The sequence below is a fragment of the Mus musculus genome, chromosome 16 (assembly GCF_000001635.26).
Source record: "Mus musculus strain C57BL/6J chromosome 16, GRCm38.p6 C57BL/6J".
Classification (NCBI taxonomy): Eukaryota; Metazoa; Chordata; class Mammalia; order Rodentia; family Muridae; genus Mus; species Mus musculus.
In genome coordinates, this window is record NC_000082.6 from 42,884,226 (window position 1) to 42,912,146 (window position 27,921).

General features: G+C 36.1%; 1 protein-coding gene and 1 long non-coding RNA gene across 41 annotated transcripts in view; one reads left to right on the top strand and one right to left on the bottom strand.

Moving 5' to 3' along the window:
- The window catches only part of Zbtb20 (zinc finger and BTB domain containing 20), a 758,704-nt gene that overhangs the window by 8,537 nt on the left and 722,246 nt on the right, over nt 1-27,921 (top strand). For 12 of the 40 annotated variants that reach the window (XM_030249205.1, XM_011245989.3, XM_011245978.3 and 9 more), the window contains exon 1: nt 23,172-23,496. The exons of 15 other annotated variants lie outside the window; for them this stretch is intronic. The gene's annotated coding sequence lies outside the window, so the exon portion shown is untranslated. Of the gene's footprint in view, nt 1-23,171; nt 23,497-24,384; nt 24,426-27,921 lie in introns of those variants that run through there. 13 more of the 40 variants (XM_030249198.1, XM_030249200.1, XM_011245984.3 and 10 more) reach the window with 7 other exon arrangements.
- Gm19522 (predicted gene, 19522) lies at nt 145-27,845 on the bottom strand. Its single transcript, NR_040402.1, has 4 exons — nt 27,578-27,845; nt 12,721-12,796; nt 7,284-7,450; nt 145-2,163 (listed from the first exon to the last, which is right to left on the bottom strand). It is a non-coding gene; the product is annotated as a predicted gene, 19522 (long non-coding RNA).

Genomic DNA, 27,921 nt, shown 5'->3' on the forward strand with positions numbered 1-27,921 from the left:
TTTCAACTAATTCTTGTTCAAATTTAACATCGTGAAAATTGACATTACCCATTATAACTTTACCAGAGCCAGACATCTTTACACATGCTTATGATCCCTCATCTTTTTAGCTACTTAATGAAATTCCATCATGGCAGAAGTTCCAATAAAAATTTTATTTACTGTGATTCAGAAAAGAAATATATCAGCTATATCAGATACCACTATCAATGGTAAAGCAAATCTACTTCGATCAATTCAGGATATTGTGTGGAATAGAGTACACAGAATTACATTACCTGCCGATTCAAGGATGAAACCCAAATTTCATATCCTACATGATTCCTATCTAGATAGTAGGACAATAAACTACAGTACTTTGTGCACTTTCGAGATTGCAATTGAGATTTTTGGACATTTTATATGGACTTATAAATTCTTGAATGAGGAATGGTCACAAACTTCTATATAATTAAAAAAGTTTTTCACTAATTTCACTTTATAGTCTGAGTTATTTAGAAACTGTCCCCAATTAAACACCTTACCATTTGTGATATTCAGAGAGCAAAAACACAGTTAATCAAAACCAATATTGATTGGTGTCTAGGCTGTGTAAACCATGTGGGGGAATATTCGTTTGAACTTCTGTATAGTAGCTGGCATGCTTTTAACATATGCATGGCTTGCTAGTATATTTGAGAAATGTATCTGATTGCCCAAAGTTACAATTTGTTTTTCTTCTAACTGAAATCACAGAAAATTGGTTTGAAGTTGTGTTAAAACAAAAGATAATTGTGTCCTGGAATAGCTAGGAGTGATATTCCACTAATGCTTGCCTAGGATGACGGGTAGCTGCAGCGTAGTTTAAGATGTGTTTTTGAGGACATATGTAAAACACATCATTGTTTTTCTATACTGTGTTCAGCTTACTGGGCAAGCTGCTGATTTGAGGGAATGCTTACAATATTCAAACCCACTTCAGATCTATAGTCCCTCAACCCGCTCCCAGGCTTCTGTTCATTTGAGAATTTTAAAATCAAGCTGACCCGTATGAGGTTTTTTTCCTTTTTATTTTTAATTATGAGATGCTTCTCTTTGTGAATGAAATGACTGTTGAGATATGAGAACAGTAGACATGGCACCTTGGGCAGGTAACATTATTCTGAAAAATTTCCTCCTTTAGTTGAGCACGCAATTAAGAGAAAAGTGCTCAGGATACGTATCAAAAATGCAGCAGATGTTGTAAGGAAAATTTGGGCTCCAGAAGTCTCTGGACCCCTGTGGTCAGTTTTTATTCATGTTATGTCTTCAAAACTCCCACACTAGAGTAGCTTAACAGCATCTTTTCTGTCTCCAGGGCTGAGCAAGCAGAGATAGAGGGCAGACATTGTTCTCTATGTATCTTGGCAGGGAATTGACAGAACATCTGCTTTTCACCCTTGCAGTATTTCTGCCCTTTAGGGTACTCCAGCAACCAGTGCTAAGAGCCAGTGACATAGCAACAGAAACTATCAGATTGCAGGGCATGGTAACAAGGGCAAGAGGGAGGTCACGTGGGAAAGTCAGACTACACTGCTCAAGTTACTGCTTACTGTTGGCAAAAGTAAATGAAACTCAGGTTTGGGAAAAAAAAGTGGGGGGATCACCAAAAAGAAAGTCAAATAATGAGTTTTAGGTATTAAGAAACATCTCAGATGAATAAATCAACGGATGAGTCAAAGAACACTGTCCTTGTTGAAATATGAATCAATGAACTAGAAGGCCGAGAAATACATCAAAGCTCTTAGAGAACAAAGATAAAACATGAAAATGTTGAATAAAGATGGTCGAATTTGGAGGCTATTGAAATCCAACTTGTGAGTGCCGAGAATTACAAAGGGAAGAATTAGAGCAGATGTGTGTAGTTAAATACTAAAGTACTAAAATACTCAGCTCTGAGAACTGTAAGAATCAGTGTGTGACTTGAAAGGGTTTACTGATTTGTGCTCTTGACTGAAAGAAGGACCACACCTTTACAGACAGTATGAGAACAGTTTTCCATTCTAAAATGCATGAGATGAGCGTCTAAAGAGAAAGGGCACATTTCCGCAGAGGGGAGACGCTGTGTGTGGAGTCTCCTAAGACGCTGGCCAGTGCTGCTTCACCTGTGCAGGAATCAGGAGGTGCTGCAATGGGGTTTCCAGACTGCAAAGTCAGAGAACACCTAAGTTTATATGCATCTAGGAAGTGATAAAACAGAAAATGTGTTAGCTAAAATAAGCATGATGCAGGTCATAGTAAGAAACCATTATTTAAACAAGAAACCAGCAAAGAAAACAGTAAAAACCAAATTCCAAAGCTGACAGTTTGGAAGGATCAGCATTATTTCTACACTCTTGCTGCTTTAGTTCACTGTCAACTATGAACATTACGGCAAGATATCAGTGATACAGATACCAGTTGACATAGAAAATGAGAAAGAAACATGCTAAGTTGAATAATAGGAAATGGGTAATTTTTATTTAAATTATTTGAGGCTGTGAAAAATATTGGAGTCTTTTAATTTCATGGAATACACCATTTTGATAAAGAATGTACAAAAATTATTAGCTGAATTATAGTTCGATTTTCTTACAGAAATTGATACAAAAAAATCTAAGTAACAAATAGTACCAGCATCAGATCAAAACAGTATTAGAATAGGTCTTAGAAGATTTACTTGGGTAGAAATGAAAATATGACCAAATAAAGGGAAATATATGATGCTAATTGATTAACTGACAAGTGTAATATTTTAAGACAACATTATCACTTATTTTTTCATCTTTCTATGACAGTGGTCTTTGGAGCTATTAGTTGTCCTCTGATAGTCACTTTAGCTATATCGTAGAAGGTTTTAAATAATTTTTCTACTTCCTTGATTGGGTATTTTTAAAATACATAGCTCAGTTTTTAGCTGTTTTGAAGCTAAAAAATTCTAATTAGGATATTCTGTTTTCAGGAAATAATATATTTTCTAAAATAAGCACAAATATTAGGATATTACTAATTTCTTATTGGACATATTGATATGAATAGGAAAGTATATGGATATAGAAAATATTTTTAATGTTTTTTCTTTTATTTATTTTTGGTGGGGTTATGTTCTTACTCTGTAGCCCAAGCTGCTGTAGAACTATGCCTGGTCTTGAACTCATGACAGTCATTCTACCCAAGCCCCTAAGTGCAACACCAAACTTGGCTTAATGACCAACATCCTAACATTTGTCTTTGTTTATCTGTAGACTTTAAAAAGTGAACATTTGTACTTAGCACTTACAGATGTGTGACTAGATAAGACCTTAATATTATTCTGCATTTGTCACTATTATCATGGTCAGCATTTAGTTATTAAGATTCATCTACATCGTGCACAATTGTAACTCAGAGTTCACATTCACTTGTACATTCCATGGGTGACTGGATCCCAGTGTATTTATCACCTGTCTTGCTGGTGAGTTTTTGAGCTGCCCTTAACTGACATTTTCAAGAAAGGTTTTCGTTATGCACTCAGCCTATTTTGCTGTTTTCCTACGTGTGTCAGTGTTCCGTATTTATAGTAGTTGTCACATTGCTTGGCTGAGGTCTTGTCACTCGTTTGTCCTGCACTAGTGGTACACATAACATTGTTGTTCATCTCCGTTCTTTTTATCTTATGGTACTTTCAGAGTTTTAAATTTGACTAAACACATCCCATTTGGGTCTTCACTTGAGTTTTTGTACTTACCAATTTGGTTGTGAAACCATTTTTGATTTTTGTTTTTGCTCTCCCCTATCCCTCAAGAAATGATTGTTCATACTTTCAACTGTTTTTCTTGTATGGCTCTTGCCTGTTGATTTGTGTGAGTTGTTTATATATTCCAGTTACCCCTTTTATCTTGATTTTTATGTCCTTTAGCATATGATAATTAGTAGAAATATGTCACATATTTAATTTCTTTCTGCCTTTTAATACATTATTCTCTGAAGTAGATTTTTTTTTACAATATATAGAAATAAAATTAAAAATTTTCTTGTTTGTTTTTGTTTTTTCGAGATAGCCCTGGCTATCCTGGAACTCACTTTGCAGACCAGGCTGACCTCGAACTCAGAAATCTGCCTACCTCTGCCTCCCGAGTGCTGGTATCAAATGCATGCACCACCATGCCCAGCTGAATTAAAAGTTTTCTTAAGGGATATACATTTCTAGCTCTATTTGTTGTATTCTCTTGTCTTTCTTCAGTGATTTGCCTTATTGCCATTTGTATAATGAGTTTCTGTTTTGTCTGTGTTCTTGGTTGATTTGACTATTCTTGTACAAGCAAGATATTTTCCTAAGTAAGTAAACATTTGTACTTATGAATTTAAGGGCAAATGGCCCAGTTTATGTTTTAAACTTTCTTTTCCTTGAATGTCAGTGTTTTCTCCATCATGTTAGATAAACTATGGATTTTTAAAACATATATACATATATATATATATATATACACACACACACATACACAAAACTTAGTTGTTAATGCATTTATTTTAATATCTGAAACTTTGTTCAAAGCAACTGCTTATTTTGACTTAGGCGTTGATGATGACAGTTTGTTAGAATTAAAAGCTAAAAGTAATAACAAATGTATAAATTTTATAATACTCAAATTAACCTGGAAAACCAAATTCAATCTTTATCCTGATTTCAAGTTTGTACCATACTTTCTTATGTACTATAGGTATATGTTAATTTAGCAGTTATTACTGTAAATGCAAGCTAGAGAATTATATCCATTTTGGATAATTATTATAAATTTCATCAGTATTATAAATTTTGTGCTGAACGGTGTTTACATGGTTGACATACCTAGGGTCATTTGTTTTATAGGGCTCTGAGTTAATGTTGTAACTATTTAAAGATGAGGAAGGCCAAGAGTAGTTGAGTAGCGTGGCTCCTTGTGGAAGAGGAGGTCGGACGGCACATATGTATATAGTGATGGCTTATGAGTACTTCAGTCATTCTTTAATAAAACTAAGCCTGTTGACTTCAGCTTTTCCTCCATCTAGTCTCAGTACCAAATATATTCTAGGGAATCAAAATGACCATTAATATCCAAGTCAATTTTGAAAAAGAGTAGAAAAAGAAAAAAATAATAACTGAAAAAAATCTGGAAATTGCCTTGGATATTGTGGTTTGATTGATTGTTCCTGGGTGGAATGTATATGTTTCATGCATCAGATCTTAGTTGCTATATTGCTTTAGCTAGTGGAACTTCTCTTACTCACTTGGCCCTTTTTCTTTTCAGGTGTCCAGAGCTTGTTTAACAGTATGTTTGGTAGAGAATTGACAAGTATTCCATTTACTGTTTCTTATAATGAAACAGTCTCTGACAATTTAATCTGCCTCTGTTCTTAATTCTTTTGTGTTCCTAGAATGCTTACCTCTTTTGTTTTCTATTCTGTGTGTCTATTTTGATTTTAAAATAAATTGTATGTCCAGATAGGTAGACACTGTTGTGTTGTTGATCTATAATAAGCGTTTAAGGATGTCTCCTTTTTGCTTGTTAGGAGTCTTAGGGATGGAAATGTGAGGAAGTAGAGGGAAAGCCTCCATTAACCTGGACCAGATGCCACAGAGAGAGGGGTATGATGCTGTGAAGCACAGAACTACCACATAATGCAGGCCATTCGGAATGGAACAGTGACCAGACCTAGGGGAGTCATGCCTGCTTTCAGTGATTGAGTGTAAAGATACTACGTTTTGACCCTTTGATTAATTCAAAAGTAGGCAGGTGTTTACAATTGGAAATCAGAGGAGGCAGAACCTGGAGGGTGAGCAGTGTTTTGTGAGTGATCTAGCTTTGTAAACACAGGCCTGTGGTAAGGTTAGGAAGAGGAGGGGTTGGGGATCAGTGGACACTCAGGTACTTAATAAAATATTGTATTAGAGGTACATTTAATACAAGTGAAGTGACATATATAGGCATATATTAACCAGGGTGTAGCTATTTAGGAATGTGGTCAGAAGCATAGATAAGATGGACACAGAGGAAATGTTAATGGATAGTACTCATTAGATAACAGGAGCGTGGATTTTATGGAGAATCAGAAAAGCTAAAGAAATGGAAGGGCCGTGATGCCTTTTGATGGAATTAAAATTCACGGAGAACTAAGGAGATCATAGATACAGGACTATGTAGAATAATAATATGACTTGATTTACACGAAATGTGAGAAGGAATAATTTTGATTGATGATTTTTTTTTTCATTTAAAAGAGAATTGTGAAGGTTGGAGTGATGACTCGGTTGCTAAGAGCACTTGCTCTCCCAGAGAACCAGTGCTTGTTCCCTGCACCCCCAAGGAGCAGTTCACAGTGGCCTGTAACTACAGGTACAGGCAGACTGACACTCGTTTTTGGCACATCCATATACTCATGCACACACACATCCACATAAATAATTAAATCTTTATAAAACAAGAGGCTTTTGAGCAAAGAGGCTTGCGAGCATTTTCTAGGAAAAACAGAGAAGCTATGTAATGTGCATCTATCGTATTTGGAAGCAGAACTTTCTACTAAGGGCCCAAATCTGAGAAGTATGTTTTCATATTAAATTTCATGCTTTAAAGTTCAGTTGGGCTTCATTAGTTATCTCACATTTAAGTCCTCTGCCCTCTTCTAAATTTGTCTCTCTTATCTCTACCTGCCAGTTTTTAACCTTTCCTTTCATCATGAAAACTGAGATTGTTGACAGTAGTTTGTTTTTACATTTTCTTTCAATCCAGATTTTTAACTCAGATTTGCTATGTAACCAATTGCAATAGTCTCTGTCTTCACCATTTAGACTAGAAACCGAAATGAAATTCTAAAAGCTTAGAGGAATTCTCCGAGGTCTGGAAAAATGTAGCTTTATAAATATTTTTAAAAAGAATTTGATATTATTTACTTTATATTCTAATTTAAAATTCCAGTACCTAAAAAGGGGAAAGCTTTCTTAAGGACATAAAAGATGGACTACATGGGCCATAAAAATAAACTTAGATTTGGTTATACTGATGTTTAAAATACGTAGTATAAATTGTTCTTCATAAAGGTACTTATTAAAATTTGGCAGACTAGTGATTTCTTTTTAAATTTGATGAAATGAAATGAATCTTTAAAATCTTAAAGGAAGTCCATTTTTGCTTGTTTTGGAGACAATTATACTATTTTGCACCAAGTAAAGTCTTAGAACCTGGAACCACTTGTTACAAATTTTTTCTTATGTTATTTTAAGCCTAGATGCATTGGTTAGTTTTTGTCAACTTGACACAATCTAGACATACCTGGAAAGAGAAACCTCTATTGTGGAATTGCCTTCATCAGATCGACCTGTGGGCATGTCTATGGAGCATTTTCTTGAGATTCATGATTGAAGGGTCGGGATGAAGCCCATTGTGGGTGGTGAGACCGATGTGTGAGTGAGTGGTCCTGGGTTGAATAAGAAAGCAGGCTGAGCAAGCCATTGGAAGCAGTTCAGTAAGCAGCATCTTTCATGGTTTCTGATTCAACTCTGACCTCCCTTGAGTTCCTCCCTTGGCTCTCTTCAGTGTTAGACTGTAACCTCTTCTCTCCAGTCACAGCAACAGAAAGCAAACTTGGACACTACACAAATACTTTAGTCATATTTGTTGTATTCAGATATAGTTCTTTGTTCTGGCTAGGATTTAACTTTTTATTATGTGTGTGTGTGTGTGTGTGTGTGCGTGTGTGTCTGTATGGTAGTGGTCTCTGTGTGTGCTGCAGTCCATGTGTAGAAGTGCACTACTAGTGGACAGTTATGGTAGACAGCACCTTTACCCACTGAGCACATAGGACTTTTAAAGAAATTTTATAGTTAGGAAGCATGTTTGATGGAATGATGAGTGTTCTAGATGACTTAACAACTTTTGGATTTATAACTTTTTATTTGGAAGATCTTATGTTATATAAATTGTTCTCTCCTCTGTCTGTCTGTCTGTCTGTCCCTTTTTTTTTTTTTTTTTTGAGACAGGGTTTCTCTGTGTAGCCCTGTCTGTCCTGGAACTCACTCTGTAGACCAGGCTGGCCTCGAACTCAAGAAATCCGCCTGTTTCTGCCTCTCAAGTGCTGGGATTAAAGGCGTGCACCACCACTGCCCAGCTAAATTGTTTTCTCTTACGTTAATTTTTTTCATTAAAAAAATTGGCAGATTAGAGAGGTGGCTCAGTGGTTAAGATTTATGGCAGCACTTCCAGACGACCCAGGTTAGATTCCCAGCACCCACATGCAGCTTGCAGCCATTTATAACTCTGTTTCCAGGAAGCCCTGATGCCCTTTTGAGACCTCCGTAGTCACCAGGCAAGTGGCACGTAGTCTTGTATGAACAAGTAACCACACCCATAAAATATAATAAAAATAAAATTAAATAGTGTTAAATAGCATCTCAATTATTAATAAGAATTCAAAGTTCAAAGGTTGTTTTAAAATTTTTGGTTTAGTTTAGTTTTGATCTTGAGATCGGATGTAGCTCAGACTAGTCCTGAGCTCTTTTGTCTCCACCTCCCAAATGCTGGGATAACAAGTCTGTGGCCCCATGCCCATGTCACATATAACTGGAATAGTTTTGTGAAGAACTTTCAAAGCTGTTAACGTTTGAGACAATTATAAAGTATTGCTATGAGTCATTACTAGTTAGAAAAAGTCCATAATATAATAAAATGTGGGAATGTCTGCATCAGGAAGAAAAAGGATTTCTATTTAATGACTTTTTTCATGGATTAAACACCGTATATTCTCATTTAGTGTTATGAAGAAACTAAAATTCAAAGAAAATGGTGACTCGTTTTATTCACAACTAGCAAGTGTGGCTACTTGAGGCAGATCCAGGCTGCTTGACTTTAATGTCCATTTTGTTTTTCCAGCTTTACTCTGCTTCCCTTGTATCTGCTGATGGAGTGTGTGTGCCTGAATAATCATGGCAATGATGAAAGCTAATCTTTCAGGTCCTCAGCCAGATACCATCACGACGCACAGTACACTTATTATTCTTCCCCTTTTCTTTCTAAACATTTCATGTTGATCTGCCTACCTTTTCCTTATGAAAATGCTATGAGTCAGATGGAAAACATGAACGAACAGATATGATCACATAACTAAATATTACATACCACAAGCTAGCTTTCCCCCACCTCAGGTTTCTTATCTGGGAGAAAGTGCTATGAAGAATATTACTGGCTTATCATGCATTTCAAAAGTGAAATAATTCTTCATAAAATTAAAATTCTTAATTTTAATGAAACAGATGGTAGTCTTCATAGCATGTTTCATTTAATTTTTTAGAATAGGCAATTGATTTCAGGTCAGTTGATGAATTTCCTGCTTTATACAGAAAATATCTCAGAAAAAGCCACTATGGAAACATTTAAGATATGTTTAGATCAATCTGAGGTCCGAGTAAAGACACACCACATGTCTTATAAATCACCATGAGATGCTGCATTTTGCAAAGGTCTGGAGAGTGTTAATTCTTCCTGCAGAGATATAATAGAGTGCAGAGAAAAACAGTGCTATGTTTTGTGATGTGTGTGTAGTTAATTGCTGACTCCTGTCAATAATCTAGTTCCTGTAATTTTTGTAGATTGACAAGTTATAGTAGCACCCATATAGCTGCACCTAACACTAACAAGTATTGAGAACACAGTGCTTATAAAACATTGTACTTTGTTTAAGCCATGCTGGTCACATGAAGTTTTGTGAATGAGATAGTCATGGAATCAACAGCTCCATTTGGGCTAATACATTTTTAAAGGTTATACAGTTAGTCTCTCATTTCCTTGTAATATTCCTCAAGTGCTCTTTATGTATCAGTTTCAATCTCTATTTCCTTATAATTCTCAACAACTGCTTTATTTCTCAACACTATCCTCAGAAATTAGTAAACTCTGTTTTTTAAAGTGTCTTGCACTTTATGTATTTATAACAAATGTTTACCCTTGATAAATTGGATGTAGTCTTCAGCACATCTGTGTAATAGAGCCATTCTTATCATCATGTATAGATCAATATCTGTTACATGTATGGTAAATTATACAAATTCTCCTGATTGGGGCATGGGAATTTATTTTATTGAAGAATTGGAACTTCACTACAGATATATAGTTTACCTTGAGATATTCTTTACTGATGATAGAATACCATCTCATTGGTAAGGCATTAATATTCAAGTGTGCAAAGCAGACTGGATGGCTCAGTGGGCAAAAGCACTTGCCATGACAGCCTGATGAGCTGAATTTGAACCCCAGAACCATCTGAATGGGAAGAACCATGACTCCTGAAAGTTGCTTTGACCAGCTACACACTGCATGACACACATGCATGCATACATGTACATGTGTGTTCACACACATATATAAATAATACAAGTATCCAAATCACAAAGGTGATACTGGGCCATTTAAGGTAATAGTTCTTATTTAGTTGTTGGACATTTCACAAGGATGTAGGTTTTATTTGATTTTTCTCACCCCAGATACCAACCTCCACTTCCTTTCAAAATCACCAACCCACCTCCCTCCCAAGTTCATGTTTCTATTTTGTTTTTGTTTGTTTGTTTGTTTTGTTTTGTTTTTTTTTTTTTTTTTTTGGTTTTTCGAGACAGGGTTTTTCTGTGTATCCCTGGCTGTCCTGGAACTCACTCTGTAGACCAGGCTGGCCTCGAATTCAGAAATCCACCTGCCTCTACCTCCCTTATGTTTCTATTTTATTGGTCAGGTTATTAGTAGCTGTCTCAGTCCCATTAACACTGACATATGTATATGAATGTAGGATAGTCCACTGTGCCAAGGTTAACCTACTAGTAGGCACACCTACAAAAAACTTGTTTAACTCTTCCTTGGGAGGTGCCAACTGCTAATAACTTTTCAGGTGGGGTGAGGTCTGAGGAGTCCCTCCCCAATCTTTGTTGAAACTTTAACTGTCTTGATCTTGTGCAGGTGTATTGCAGGCCACCACAGCTGTTCAACTTGTGTGTGCATCAGGCCTTTAAAATTTAATAGTGAAACTTTTGAACTATTGTGTTTAAGAGCAACTGTGACTGAAATTATACGTAGAAATCAGCATGGCAAGTTGCATCACATTTTGTCAGCAGATGCTGTTAGAAGATGCATAGAAAATGTTTCTTAACATATTGAGGAATTTATACAAATTATATGGTGTGGAAGGCTTACTATAGAGTTAAATGAAAGCACTAGTGTTTGTAACACTTGAGCTGATGGTATTTGCTAGGCTAAGTCTTAGTAAGAATAAGAACTGCATTTTATGAGTGACTCCAGTGCTAAGTGCTGTAGGTAACTGCTAAGCCTAAAAGTATTCTCAGTAAAACAATGCATTATTGAAAATTCATGAGTATATTCATATAATTAATAGAGAGGTTTGTTTGATGAGTATAAGAAGTGTTTTGGGGTTAGGTTTCAGCATGACATCCGAATTCATTTATTTGTAAACAAGCTATTTTTTTCAAAGATACTGTAGTTAAAAGTTTAAGTGTTATAGGATGACATTAATATAGTTAATTTGTTCTTGTAATTAAAGCTTTACATATAGAAGAAAATACATCAAGAACAGTGGAAATAAAGTAATACTTTAGTAGAGCCACTATGAAATCGTGCAGGAAGATGGAGACTGCTCATGAGTTTCATTTGCCTAGTTTCAGATGCACCAGTTATCCAGTGGCAAAAAATGGAGAAACTATTAAAGTTTTGACTATCGTGCATTTTTCTTTCACAGTATGACCCACGTTTTGTGATGACTGTACTGTTTGTAATGTCTGGACTGACCTTTCTGTCATCCATTTTAGGAAGACATATACTTGATCTATTTTTAAAAGAATTAGCACTAGTGATGAGCAAGAAAGTAATTGATATTTGAAAGAGCCATGGTATAGAGATTGATTTCATATTAAATGATAATAATTACTTTTATTATGATGAGATTTTGTTGACAAAACTACCATGCTTGTAAAACTAGTTTCTGCGCTTTTAAAAACCTGTACAAAATGCATCCGCATAGTTTTGTAAATTTGGGACATAAATTTATAACTCGCTTTATTGTCTTCTAAATGTAGTCTTCAATACATTTTAAATTTTTATTTAAAATCTTTCTGAACTATGTCTCACAGTGTGAAGTACGTGCCACAGTATGACATCAAGAAGGATAGAACTTTACCAGGTGATTTCAACAAGGTCTTTCATCTACTTGGTGGCTGTGCTTGGTAACTGAGCTGTGTGAATCAGTAAGCACAGCTGAAGCCACTCTTCCTCCATTTGGTCTGCTGCTTTGTGAGGCCTTCTCTGCAACCTCTCCCATGCTAATGATTACAGTTAATTTCATATGACACCATCCTTTCTAATTACTATTTCACAATATGTAGAACTAAGCCAACATGCAACGCGTGACCCCATGTATTTAATCTTTTAATTTCTGCTTTTACTGGTTTTAGTGAAGGAAAATGTTTTCAATATTGTAATTGATAAATTTAAAAATCTGAAGTGTTATTCATTTCTTTTCATTTAAAAGCTTAGTACTACCTACTGGTAGGTTATAATGTATAGAATATAGTAGTATATGCTTGTAAAATGTATCATTAACTGAATATGCTGGGGTGTGGGCTTCTATTAAGCAATGGCACTAGACCAGTTTAAATCATTCAGGATGGAGGAACTGCAGAGTATTGAGTTCAGTTGCTAGTGCTGTAGGGCTGCTGACCTGAGTTTGGATCTTCAGCGCTCATGTCCAAAAGCTGAGCAGGACCGCTGGGGAGCAGACAGGTGGATCTGTCAACCTTGAGGACAGCAAGCCAGACAGAGTCAGTGAGCTTTAGGTTCAACAGAAAAATAAACAAGCAAGCAAACAAACAAACAAACAACAAAATCAAGGAAATTCACCAAAAAGGTGGTGATTTTACTTAGCAAGAATGTCTTCAGCTAAAACAAGACAAGGATGTAACCACCCAGAGTTTACCAGTTCTGCTTTTGAGCAGCAACTGTACCCCTAATGAGTCTGAGGAGCTAGAAACCTAGAGTTCTGTTATGTGCCAAGTGGGCTGGACTTTGCAGTCATGTGTGGGTGTTGCTGCTCTACAGTGCTACTCCCATTGCCATCACTAGCAGCCCCGAAAGCTACCTCCTAAGAGTTCCGTGTTGTAGAGGCAGAACAAGTACCATTGTTGAGACTGCCAGTGCCAAAAAAAAAGCAAATAAGAAAAAATAATTTCTCTTTAATAGTATGCCAGCAGGGCTCATTCTTGCAAAGCACTTTGGGAAATGTAGTTTTCAAGGTCATAAAGGGAAACCAGACCCATCCATTAGTAAGCAAATCGTTTTAGCTAATAAATTTAAGTCAATAGCATTCACACTGTTCTGTCTAAGACATCATGGAGCTAAAACTTACCTTTAAAACTAGTAGAAAATATTTAACAAAGTATGAAAGAATCTAACTGTAGATTTTAACTGAAAGTTTAGAAGTAATTTTACAGATAGGTTTTTAAAATTGGAGAATTGATTGCTCTAGAGTATAGGAGAGTAACTCACTGCTGAAATTCCATGGTGATTCAGTTTTTGTCACTTTGGTTTTAAAAATGGATTTTGGTTTGTTACTGAAAGCTAGAGTTGATCAAGAACTACATAATGGTATTACATCCCTTATTTACTTACAGCCAGCAACAGTTTCATTGGTCTTAGCCACAGTAACATTTCTTACAGGGTTGACTCAGCTGTACATATTGCTCATGACTTATCGGCTATAAACATTTTGACTGTCCCTCAAACTGCTGAAAATTGATAAATTATTTTGATATATTTATTCCGATAACTTTAAAATTGGCAGGATTACTTAGTAGGTAAATTGCTTGCTGCTGAGTCTGACCATCTGAGTTCATTCTCTGGCCAATATGGTGGAAAGAAAATTGATTCTCACAAGTTGTCTTTTTATTTCTACATGTATTCCATGGTCTGTGAGCATGCATGTGCATGCATGTACACACACAAACGATACATTTTAAAAGGTAATAGTAGCAATAGCTAAAATACAGCAAATGGAAAAAACAGACTTAATTAGGTAATGGTTATATAATGTCAGATGTTTTATAATGACTACTATCTTATTGTAAGCACCTGCTAAAACTGCCACCGCACAAATCAGTTGTTGAGTGAAATACTGAGGTAATGGCATTTATTGGTGGTGGGATACTTGAATGGGAATTTTGAGTGTGTTAGGCAAAAGTCATGTGAGTCTCTTTTAGATGGGAACCGGGTTAACTGCTTATCACTGTTTATACCTTTACATATGACATTGTAAGAGGCATATTCTAGAGTCCCAGATCATCCAGCTTATAAATTAACTTCAGAATGATCTCCTTCCTCTCTTTCATGATGTCATAATGATTTCAGATTTCATCCCCAGCAATGTTCTTTTCCTTTATTATTGGCTGCTAACACTGCTGTCACAGTGCCTAGACACTTGCTTAGTGTTATTGGCTCAAGTTTAAGAGGTGGGGGTACTCTTTACAATGTGGAAAATCCAACTAATGATAAAATGTCATTAGTTCAAAATAAAATCTTCCTTCTTATTTAAATTAATGATAAGTCCAAATTTATGGATATTTAGTAAGGCACAGAATTTGTTTTGTACAGAATACTCTTACCTGAGAGATTAATTGACAAGGTATATAAAACTAAGAAAATGATGATTTTTGGGATACCCATCATAATTAAATTTTAACTTAGTGTAATTTCATACAAACATCATCATCAACAACAATAAATACTATTTTACTCATTTGGATCATGACAATGGCCTGTTGCTTCAGAGGACTTAGCAGGTTATTATCATGCTGACTCTATTAATAACTGGCTTCATAATTTCTAATCAGGTTTTTACTGTGTTTCCAATTCTGAAAACTGGCACCATGGTATTTGTTTGTTTGTTTGTTTTGGTTTTTTGAGACAGGGTTTCTCTGTGTACCCCTGGCCGTCCTGGAACTCACTCTGTAGACCATGCTGGCCTCGAAGTCAGAAATCCACCTGCCTCTGCCTCCTAAGTGCTGGGATTAAAGGTGCATGCCACCACTGCCCAGCCTGGTGTTTGCTTTGAAAGTGTTTGTCTTTCTGTCTTCTTCCCATCCACCTCTCTCTGTCCTTGTACCACTAAGCTATACTCTCAGTCTTTGGAAGTTTATGTATTTATTTTTAAGAGTTTCTTATTTTATGTGTGGGGTGTTTTGCTTCTACTTGTCTGCAAACCACATGTGTGCCTGGTGCTCTTGTAGACCAGAAAAGGGCATCAGCCTGGAATCAGAGTTTCAGATGATAGACGTGGGTGCTAGGGTTAGACCTTGCTGGGCCTTCTGGAAGAATATGCAGTGCTCTTGACCACTGAGCTGTCTCTCCAGCCCTTGGAAGTTACTGTAAATATATGACCTTTCATCATATGCTTTCTGTACATTTCACTTTGAGAAATGTAGTAAAGCTCCTCCTCCCGCACATATAAGACAAGCATTGAAGCCATCCCGGGAACATGTGTACTTTCAAGTCCTTTCCCTACTGTGACTATTCCTTTTCTAACAATGTCTGCGTAATCTTTGTAGTTGCTGTATGAGAAAAATTTTGGAATGATTTTCAAGACTTTTTATACAGATTCATCCTCCCTCCTCCCTCTCTTCTTTTTCTTCATTTGAAACTTCATTTTCTTGCCTATAAGATGGGGACTGATATGACTTTTGCTCTTGGAGAGACTAAATGAGGTAGTGCATATAACACTAATTATAGGTCTAAAGCATATAGCAGTGATAACATTTATTCTAGAAATGTATATCAGAAACTCTTGAGTTAAGATGCCTTTCACGTCTTTATGTGGGTTTCATTTTCCCTAGTAAGTGTACTGCTGTACTTTTCTGGTATATTTAATATATGCTGTATGTATGAATCAATTATATATGTGTTAAAACTTTAAAGATTGGCTAGCTGCTGGCTTTGTTCTAGATTGTTATGTAGGGTAGACTGAGCAGGAGGCAAGAAGAATTCATTCAGTTCGTATATCTAAAAGAATTTTCTAGACTCAGGTAGATATTATTGCAAATGAACTTAGTATGTTTTTTTTTTTCATTACATTAGGCCAGCATTTCCATTGTTTTTTGTAATGGAAATACTTTATTCCCTTCATTTTATGATTATAGTCATATCATTTAAAGTAAACTTATAATGCTGTAGTTTAGCATTGATCTCTGTAGTTATTGTCCTCCATGGTCTGCTTTGTCTTGCGTTGCAAAAGGGAGATTGACTCATTTCCATACATGAGTCATTCTACACTAAAGGTACTTTTGATTTCTTTTACTCAAGATTTACTATTTCCTAGCCATTGTTCACTGCACTAGTTACTCCTGGATGTCTTGAGGGGGAGCATCCAGCCTGCAAAGCATTTAGTATGTGTGTGAGTGTGGGAATTGACTTCTCTGTTGATTCTTTTGGATTTCATTATACAACTATGTAAGATTGTAGACACCATCCAGACTTTGCCAGAAGTTTGCAGAGAAGAAAGACATGTGCATTGCAAAAATACTCTTAGAATTCTAGATTAGGCTTCACTTGAGACAGAAAAATTCACCTTTAAAGTGGGAATGTCTCATTGCTTTCTCCACTCTTCCTTCTCCTCTTCATGTTTCCTACCTTCAGGTTGTTGCTTCTTTCTTACTTAGTACAGTTTAATCCCACAAGAAGGTTATACATGAAGTACCCCAACCTTCTAGCTTTCAAGGTGTTTTCCTCAGGTAAGATAGTTTCATTCCTATATAAAAACAACTTCAGATTTTACTTGGACGTTTCCATATATAAAGACAAGTAATAATAGCTAAAGCAAATGTGAATGCGGGCTGAGTCTTACTCAGGATGTGTTTTCAGTCTTCCAGGGGTCCGTGAGATGGGTGTGTAGGTTAGGGCCTTTGCTTCCAATGACAAACTGTGTTCAGTAACTGAGTGCTCATGGTGGAAGAGAACCTACTCACTCAAGTTGTCCTTTGACCTTCCCATGAACATACTGAGGCATGTGTGTGTGTGACAGACCCCCCCCCCCACACACACACAATTGTCAGCAAATGTTTAAAATCTATTAGAGGAGAATATCTTTTTTATTCAGCATTTTATTGTCTGTCTAAAAGATCTTAAAATAAGAATAAACTATGTGTGAATTAGTAAATTTTAAACTGTTACTTACAGGTTGTTTACATCATCCTTAGAACTGAGATTTGGTCACGTTTTAACTACTGTTTGTGACTCCTGTGTGCCATTGTTTTGTTTAAGCCTTCATGTACACACGTTCTCATTCAAGAAAACTGAGTATTCTTTCAGCAGAATCTTAGCTGAACTCCAGCTGCCAGGCCAGAGAAGTGAAGGAATGACCTGTTGTGTCAGGTCTCAGTCTAATGGAGGAGAGGGGCGTAAACCCTCTTCAGTGCTCCAACTGGCCATAACAGAGGCAGTCCCAGTTACACACATAATGCTCGGTGCCGTTAGTTTTAGACTTAAATATTTGTTGATTATAATTGAAATTCAATATTTCCTTTTCCATATAAGGACTGTACTGTTTGGCAGGATTAGAAAACTCTGATTTATCTACAATCTCTTTTCATTTTTTCTTGGGAGTAATGGGATACAATTTTTGTCAGATGACCAAAATTAAGAATTATTATCTAATTAAGAGACATAGAATTAACTTGATGATGGCGGCTTCAATGACAAAGTCTTCTATTTAGTGTAGCAATTAACCATTTTGTCTTATTGATCCTAAACATGGCTTTTCTACCATTTCCTCAGGCTTCGGAAACTTTCCGTGGCTGCAACATGGCTCTAATTTTCTCCTCCTCTTCACAATAGAGGTTTCTTTGGGAATCTTGGGAATAGTCTTAAAACATTAATGATGCCCGAGCTCAGGAAGAGTATGAGTTGGGATATTGGTGAATGCCTTTGAAATTAAGCTTTCTTTGCTTTTAAAGAGTTAAAAAATCTGCACAGTCTTTGAAGTAATTATGAAGATAACACTGACCAAGATGCATGTAATTGAAAAAATGGAATTTAATACAATAGGACAATATTTACCACTAACTTTCACACTCATTTATGTATGTGTATTACATACTTAAAGAATTCATTAGCTATTTTGGGAAATAAGCTATATGCAGTGTAGTATAGAGGTCATTGTATGAAAACAAACTCGAATTCTAATCTCAGAACCTAGCCCTTCCCTGCAGTGTATGCACACATACTTTCATATTTTACATTTAGACATTTATAGACTTGTGTTTAGCTTATTGAGGGGCTCAAGGGACTATTATAAAATACCAGTTTAGCTAGTGTTATTTGATTTTATTCACTGGACTGTTTGCCTGCCCATCCCCTTCTGTTCTGTGAAGTCTTCAAGGGCAGGAACTGTGTATCATGTTTTAAAATTGTTTCATCTCCAGTGCATGATAAAGAGACACCTTGCTTAGTTAATGCATAATGATCAGTGCAAGGATAAATCCTTTATTTAAGAGTAAGTCAAAACTATGAAGATTTTGAATATATCCAAATAATTCACAGTTGAAACAGATTTTTTAAAAAAAACTACATACATTTATCTATTTATTGTTCTTACAATTCTTACAATTGACTCTTGCATTTCTATTCCCCTCTCACACTACAGAAAGTTGGAGATGCTCTATTGTATTTTACATATTTATTTAATTCTTTAAATACTTGGTTGTATTATTATTGTAAGTGTATGATATTTAAACTACTATACAATTTAAAAAAATCTTTCTTTGTGTATGATATGTACACACACACACACACACACACACACACACACACACACACATATGATTTGTATGCCACCCAGAGGATAATCTTGGGTCTTGGACTTCATCTTCCAGTCTTTCATCTTTCTGAGGCAATGTCTCAATGTGTGTTGCTGTGTATAGGAGCCTAGCTGGCCTGTGAGCTTCTAGGGATTCTCCTATCCCTACATCTCACCTTAGAACACAGGGATTACAAAATCGCCTTGAGCTCTGAGGATCTGAGTTCAGGTTCTCACATGTCTGCAAGTACTTTACCATGGATCCGTCATTACACAATATTCAAGAATACCTGACAGAAGGTATTTTAGACTTGCTATACCCATAAACCACATGTACTGAGAAGTCTGGATGTTGGAATTTTGATGGTGCTGTATTAATATGCAAGGCATGATATATTGAATTTAACCTACAAGCACAGAATATTATGTCTGGGTGAGGTTTTAGCAATCATAAGATATTTGGAAGCATTGAAGTATAAGAATTAAACCATGAGATCTAAACCAGACAGGTTAGATTTAAATCCCATTACTGCTAAATTATGTGATCTCAGTCAATTACTTAATCTTGTTCTTTATCTTGAAAAATATAGCCTAAAAACAGTTCTTACCTCATAGGGTCATTATTAAGATTTAATGAGTTAATAAATGAAAATGACTTAGAATAGTTCTTATACATAGTGAACAATTAAGCACTGGCTGTCACAATAATTGTTAGTTCAAATCCAATTATTTTCTTTAAATTTAATTTTTATTATATGAAAGAAACCTAAACTGTGGATAGTTACATGACTTTTCAGGATATGCAAAAATTAGCAGCCATTCTGGGTACAGAAAACAATATTTTTATTTTAGTTGTTATTATTGCATGTGTGTGTGTATATGTATGACTGTGTATGTTGTTATTGTGTTATGGTGGTGCAAGTTTGGAAATCAAAGGGCATCCTTTGGGAATTGATTGTCTCTTACTATGGGTTCTAATAATTGAATTCAGATTTCAGTTGGCACTTGTAAGTGCCTTTGTGCACTGAATCATTGTGCCTGCTCCAGAAGCCATGCGTTTTACATTTGATTAGTGATAGTCTTTGTGTTTATTTCTAATTGTGCGTATGTATGTGTAGGGAATGTGCATGTGAGCAGTGGTGGCTGTGGGAAGGTCGGAGGCACAGGATCTCTCTAGAGCTGGAGTTAACAAGCAGTTGTGAGCTATCTGATACGGGTGCTGGGTGCAGAGGACAGAACTCTGGTTCCCGGCAAGAGCAGGACACATTCTTAACTGCTGAGCCATCTCCCTAGCCCTAATAGTTTTTCTTCTTTTTTTAAAGGACTTCTAGGCTTGTAGAGTATTGAAAAGAAGCTATCAGATTTTATATGTGCCCTTTACCCTCATGCCTTCTTTTGTACCCTCCCTTACCGTGTCACTAATGTACTCATTGATTTACCCTGTCTAATAAAGTCTATGGGTTTGAACAAAAGTACTATCACATCTATCTGGTACTGTTCAGTTCACACTGAGCGGAATTTTTTTATTTTATTTTATTTATTTTTAAATTTTATTTATTTATTTATTTATTTATTTATTTATTTTGGTTTTTCGAGACAGGGTTTCTCTGTATAGCTCTGGCTGTCCTGGAGCTCACTGTGTAGACCAGGCTGGCCTCGAACTCAGAAATCTGCCTGCCTCTGCCTCCCGAGTGCTGGGATTAAAGGCGTGCACCACCACACCCTGCAACTGAGGGTAATTTTAAGCCCTGAATCATCCTCTGTTCTTCATTTATTCATCTCATTGTTACCATGACCCCGGACTCTCGTTTGCAATCGTGTTTTCTAGGATGTCATATAGTGGAATCATGTAACAATTTCCTCCATAGCTTTTCATGGCTTCTTTATTTTTAGTACTGGAAAACATTCTGTTGTCTTGATATACCACATACTGTCCATTTATCTAATAAAGAACCTTTTGATTAACTTAAAGTTTGGGGAGTTACGACTATAGCTCCTGTAGAACGTTCTGTTGAGGATGTTTTAAAAAATAGATTTGCAAGAAACTGTCAGGTAGTTGTATTGTTTTCTATTGTTGCCATCAGTGAAGGAGCATTCAGGTTGCTCAACATTCCCACTAGCAAGCATTTGGTATTGTCAGTGTCTTGGGTTTTGGCTGCTCTAATGAGTATGAAGTGATATCTTATTGTTTTGCTTTGCACTGCTTGAAGACATATGACATGCATGTTTCTATTTGCTTATTTGCTTTTGGTTTTCCTTTTCAATGAGGTGACTGTTAAGCTCTTTGCCCACCTTTTAAATTCTGTTGCTTGTTTGAGTTGAAGATATAATTTTATATCTTATATAAGTATATATTATTAGATCTGTCTGCTGTAAATATTTCCTAGTTTTCTATGGCTTGTCTTACCATTATTTTTTTCAGTATTTTTCACATACAAAGAAAAAAATGGTGATTTTAATGTTCAGTCTATGAATTTGTTCTTTCTTGGATCACATTGTTAGTGTTTTCCTTAAGGATTTATTCCTGAAGTTTTGGAGTCCTAGAGTGTTGCATTATATAGGTACTTTTACCCATAATTCCCAGCATTTTGGGTTGTTCCATTGTGTTGCCGTCTTAGTTTGTTAGCGATTAGTTGACTAGGTTTATGTGGATCTGTTTCCAGCTTCTCTACTCTTTTACACCATTGATATTTTATTTTTTTATTTACTTTTTCTAGATCCACACTGTGTTGATTATATTATAGCTTTATGATAAACATGGAATTATCAGAGCAGCCAGGGGCAAGAAGATGTATGCTGTAGGCTGACCTCAAACTTAGTATGTTGCTAAGGATAACCATAACTTCTGCTCCATCTGCTTCCATTTCCTCTAAACACGGGATTTTAAGGCTAACACCCTGTGTCCAGTTTTAGGAAACGCTGGGGACTGAATCCAGGCCTTCGTGCATGCTAGGCAAGCACTCTGCCAACTGATCTATATATTCCTCCACCCAGCATGGTAAAATTATTTTGGTTATGTAAAGGAATACATTTTGAATTTTGTAGTAAGTTAAGCCATATAAAAGGATAGTTTTGCAGATAATATATTTAAGGTCATTGGTATCAAAATATAGCATTAGAATAAGTCAAGTGCACCCTCTTACCTTTCATTTTATGTGTGTGAATTCCTTTGGAAAAATCTACTCTTTAAAAATTTTTAAATGTATACAATTTATATAGTCAAACTGTATAAACAACATTAAGGAAGATGGGCATCTACACAGATACAATACTCAGATATATAGATAAATAGATAGATAGATAGTTAGTTAGTTTGGTTTATCAGGAGTTGTTTTGAAAAAAAAAAGAGACTTCCAACCAGTTCTATTTTCTGATGTTCATCATCCCAAAGCTGAAAATATATCACCACTTTAGAAAAGGCACCTGGGAGTTAGCAAAGGCTATGAGGAGCATGTGGTGGGACCAGTAATATAACCAGCACTATTTTCCTGGAGCTAGTGCATGTGAAAATTTGGTTAAAGGTATAGTATAAAGAGTTTCATTTTTTTCTTTCAAGGAAGGTTTATTTAAAAGCACCAGTTTTAGTTTTTACTTCTAATAAAAGATGAAAGGTTATTTACTGTAGTTTCCGATCCATATTGTATAGAACTTTGTCTTGCTTGAATGGTAACTCCTAATAGGTTTATTTCTCTGGTATACTATGTATTAAATGCATTGCACCTGTTAATACAGACTGCATTGCATTGTGTAGCTGGATGCTTCAAACAAGAAACCAGTCTGCTTTCTTCTAGGGTACTAGCCTATTAGCAAGTTAATTAAACTTAATTCTGTTTTTGTCTTATAGTTTTGTTTATGGTCTTGGTTTATTTACTGAACAGTGATTTCTTCTTTGCAGTTACCAGTTTTGCCTGAGATCAGTTTTCCTATTGTATGGAGTCTGTTTCTTACAGTCTCCTTTAAGACAGCTCTGACTTTAAAATCATTACTAAGCTTTTGTCAGAGCAGATTTGTTGACATTTTTCTCACATTCAAAAAATAAATTTGAAAGATTGCACAAATAAGCTATGTAATTCCTTATTTCCTGCTAATATGCAAAAATGTATTTATGATAATTACACACGTACTGTGTGCCAGAGCTGAAACAATACATTCCTCATAATGGAGCATAAATAAAGAAGGTGGAGCCAGCTGCTCTTAAACTGTTTCTTTGCAAGCAGTAATGCTATAGAGAATATACCTTTTCCCTCTGTTAGTCTGGCAATGCTGAACCTGTTGCTGCATTAGACGAGTTGCGTTTTCCTGGGTAGGGGAAGGAGGGCTGTCTGCTGTCTGGTAGGAGGGCTTTGTCTGTGCCTTTCTCTCTCTCTCTTTCTGTTTTTCTTTCTCTCTCTCCTTCTCTTTCTCTCTCACTGGCTTGCTTGCTCTGTCTCTGTCTTTCTCTCTCTCTCTCTGCCCCCCTTCCCCTCCCTCTCTCTTGCTCTCTCTCTCTCTCTTCCCGTCTCTGTGGTTTGTAAGGTAGGTTGCAGTGTGTGTATATACACAACATCAAGAGCAGGAAAATGGACTCATTAGGGAGGCAGGCAGTCATTACCACTCACACTGTACTTCCAGGGAGACACCGATTATGAGAAGAGAAACTCAGCGCTGGGGAAGAAGGTAGGGGCAGACAACTTTCATAAAAACAACCCTGCCTCCTCAGTCCCCTTGCATTTATCATCTTATTTACTCCACAGTGCTTTTAGGCTTTCTTTCCTGAATTTTAATTTCTGTATCTAAATTTGACAGAGCTAATGCTAGTTTGAATTTTGGAACATCTATAGGAGGCCTACCCTGTACTAATTTTCTTAATTATTTAAGGGTGTGACCTTGTGATTCAGTTTTATTAGTTTAAAAATAATTACAAACAAACCTATTTTTCTTACTAAAGTAATGAGTAAATCAGAATCGTTCACTCTTTTAAAACAAACTCCTCCGTATGTTTGTCTCTTTGCTTTTCTCGTCTGTTTATGCAATTCCATCTGTCTGTCTATATATCATGTTGTCCTTATTTATTGCTAACTGGATTTTGTTAGTTATTTGCCAGTGAGTTTTAGCTGCAGTGCCAGTGTGGGTACTACCAAAATGAGACTCTTGTTCTTTGTTTTACATTGAAGTTTAAAGTCCATATTTACAGTATAGATCCTTTAAGCAGGTTGCATACTTTATGCTAGCATGTTTATTTGATGACATTGGACATAAGGTGAAGGGTAGCCCCTCAGGGTGGGCAAGAATCAAGGAACTATTTTTTTTTGCTACTACACATGTAGAAATAGTGCATCAGGGGGTTATAGTTTCAAAGAAATTGTGGCTATTTTCTAACTTTTTATTTTATAGATAGATTGTTGCATTTATATGGGTATTACTGTGGTTAGTAAGAGTATAAACTTTCTTAACAAGAAGTTTTTATCCTGGGATAGTTTCCTTTTAGTATGTTAGTGCTTGTTTATGCTTAGGGAGGGAGGAGTGGAGGCTGGCCTTTTTACATTTTTTTTTTTTTTAACAAAGTGGAAGCTATGGAGTGTATCAGGCCATTTTGTGCAACAACTGTAAGTATTCCCTTAACATATTTGAGTCCATAAATAATGTATTTGTTATTGCAAATATGTATTTGAGGTTTTTTTTTATTTCTTTTTTCTTTTCATGGTGGGAAAAAAGCTATGCTTGAAACCAGCTTGCATTGTTGAGGAATTTTCTAGAATAGTGCTTTTTCAAAATTTCAAGGAGTAGTTAAATAAGGTGGATGTGAAGTATACTTTTAGATGGACTTCTATTTAGGTTTGTGCAAAAGCAGAACTTTTATTCATCTGATAAAAATTAAGTCAGACAGAGAGGAACATAAATGTTTTCAGAATATACACGAGCAGTGATAGGAAATGAATGCAGATCTGAGGAGATGTTTGATAATAACAATCACCTTTTTGTAATACATTATTTATTTACTATAAGTAGCAGACTTTCCCCTGTTAATTCCATTAGGCCTCTCTGACAACACAAAGAAGTCCAGAAAGCAATATTCTTAACCCACCTGGGACTCGAGAGCAGACTCCACAACACACTCTCAAGGTTCAAGCCTAGTAAAGCGTTTATTCAAATCCATTATTAGGGGAGGGCGGTGAACTTTTGCTACTAAAAGTCTTCTTTACCGCTTCTTTAAAAAAAAAATATACTTAGACTTTTAATTTAGTTTTTTTTTTTTTCTCCACTGTCTTTTCAGCTGGAAAGGCCAGCCCTGACCAAGAGCATACAGACCTGAAGTACATTCAGTCAGGCCCTTTCAGAGATTGTTTTTTTTTTTTTTTTTTTTTAATCAAAGGTCCATGGAAAGTTTGAAGGAGGCTTTAGGAAACGTGTATTAACACTGTGCATAGTTGGTGTTGTGAACAGAATTTTTCCCATTTCAGACTGTGATCCAAAAAGTTGTTTCAGAACTAATAGGTCAGAAGTGTGTCTGTGTCGTACACCTGTTATTTTTGGTATTATCTCTTGAAGAATTATCTAAGATGCTCTTTTAGATAAAAGAAATCTTTCACAGACTGTTTGATCAATCATCTTTTGTGCATATGTATTTTGTGGAAATAGTGTGAATTTATGTATATAATTCATGTTTATATGGATCCAAAAATCATAGATGCATTGCTGATAGAATTTTAAATATTTCACATTGTGTTTTTACATTAACCATAAGTAAACACCAAATGCTTAACTCCAAAAGAGAATGGAAATTTTTTTACCTCCCAGAAAGGATAAAAGGAAGGAAAATTTTAGTCATTTCTGTGGTGGTTTTAATTTTTAGAATGTGTTTTCTTTTGCATTATAATTCTTGGTTGGCCTTCAGTAAATCGAAAATATTTTTAGGATGAAAAATACTCTTGCCCTTTTCTGGGAGGAACTGTCACAATCTAAATGCTGCAGGACACTGTAAAATGTGCATAAGTAAACTTAAAGCCAGTGCCCTCTGCTGCCTAGGGATTTGGAAGGCTGAAAGGCTTGCGTCACAGGAGGGCTATAGAGTGCCAGAAAAATTCATTAACCAGTCTTACTGGTTATGGGGGGCTCATCTTCCTGTTTAAGTCCCGAAGCCCTGGTCAGGTCATAGTGTGTTTCATTTTAATGTTAGAGCAGACAGTTATCTAACACACCCACATGAGGAAGTGCTCTAAAGCAGTTATTTCATGCTTTGCCATGCCCTGTAGCTAAAACAATTTGGTATTGAGTGACGTGTGTGTGCTTTTTAACTCCTATCCGATGAAAATCAGCTTTGGCTCTTTGAAAAGCACCCAAACAGTGGAATGCCAAACAGTATGATTCAAATGCTAAGCACATGCCAGCTTAAACTTTCTCAATTTTTTTTTAACTGAAGGGCAAATCAGTATGATTATTTTTAATAGAAAGACTATGTATGATTTCCTGGATCTTACTCAGTAGGGTTTCAAAAATTGCAGATCCTTTTCCTTCATAGTTTTTTCCCTGCAGAAGCCTATATTCATCAAAAGGAAAGCAGCTGCATACTTTCTCCCTGAAATGTTAACAAATAAATGGCATTCCTGTTTATTTATCTATTTTTGAATTTTAATGATTAGTCCTTGTGCTAATTAACAAATTCCTGTATTCATAAAATCTGGCACTATATAAATAACCAATTGTGTGATTATCTACACATGTTCTGGCTTTCTATAAATATAGAAATTATTGGTGGATGTGTCCACGGACTTGCCCAACCCTGAGGTGTGGCTGGTCATGCTGTCACATAGGAAGCCAAATTTAGGCCCTGAGCAACATGTTGCTCCGAGGTCTGGCAAGGTATGTGGAAGCAGCATCTGGCCCCTGTGCTCACTGTGATCTTTTCTGGCAAAGGGAGGTCTGCTGTTGACATTCTTTGAATGCTGCTGGTTCCAGCCTTCTTCATTTGTAAGCATGGCTCTTGAGAGTAGCTGTTGATAATGGGCATTCGAGCTGCCCCACCTTGACCTACTTAAAAATACACAAATTATGGTTTTTAGTAGAAAATGTGCTTTATTTACAACTACTAAAGAAGCCCATCCTAACTTTCTTAACTAGTAAGGACCTAAGCTGTACTGAAGAGACAAATCTGACTATTTTCAGTTATTTGGCTCTATAAAATACAAATTTTAGAAATTTGGTATCATAAAGAAACAGGCTGTCCTACTGTAGTGGACACACTGTCAATTGTGCAAGGTAGACTTGTAAGTGCTTTTATCTCTCCATTAAAAAATCATCTTGAAGTAGCTTACAAAGTAGCAGGTTTCCATATGTCTTTTTGTCTATACTTAGTTTTGGTTGACCCTTGATGGCATGCACTTCCAGAGGTCCTAACCTAGTCCTTCCGTCTGCCTGTGTTTTCATGTGCCAGCACCACGTTTTAACGAAGCAATCTGTTCTTTGCTTAGAGGCCAAGGTCTTTTAATTATTTTTCTCATTATATAAGACATTTTGGTTGCTATTATGTAATCCCTTAACTTAGCCAGGTACTTTTCATTTGTGACCCAAAGTCTAAAGGCTACATGCATTCTACACATTCTAGAACATGTCTGACTTCTTGTCCTGTTACCCAAATGTCCTATAATCACATGTCAGTATCGAAACCTATTATATTTAATGTGCCAAGAATAATTTCAAGCTGTTTCAGAAGCAGTAGAGGCAAGTTTCTGAGGCTCTAAGAAGAAATAGTGCCACCTACCTGTATTACTGTTGAGCATGTGGTATGTACCACAGCAGTTGTTCAAAGCCGCCTTCAAGGGCTTAGAAGTGGGACTTTTTCTGGGACTCTGTCCTCCTGTGGTAATGGACACATTGACAAATACTCTGCTGGTTCTGCACTCAACTCAGGGAAAACTATGCTTGATTTTGGCTCCATAACATCTCTTCTACTCCAGGATCAAGCTTCTCGGTTACTGTACAGTTCACTTGAGAGTCATCAGCTTGAGGGCATGGAACGTTTGCCTTTCTGGAATCTTTTGACACTCAGCTGAGACTCTAGGCAGTGTTTTGTAGTTCTGTTAAGCAATGCAGCTCTTACATAAC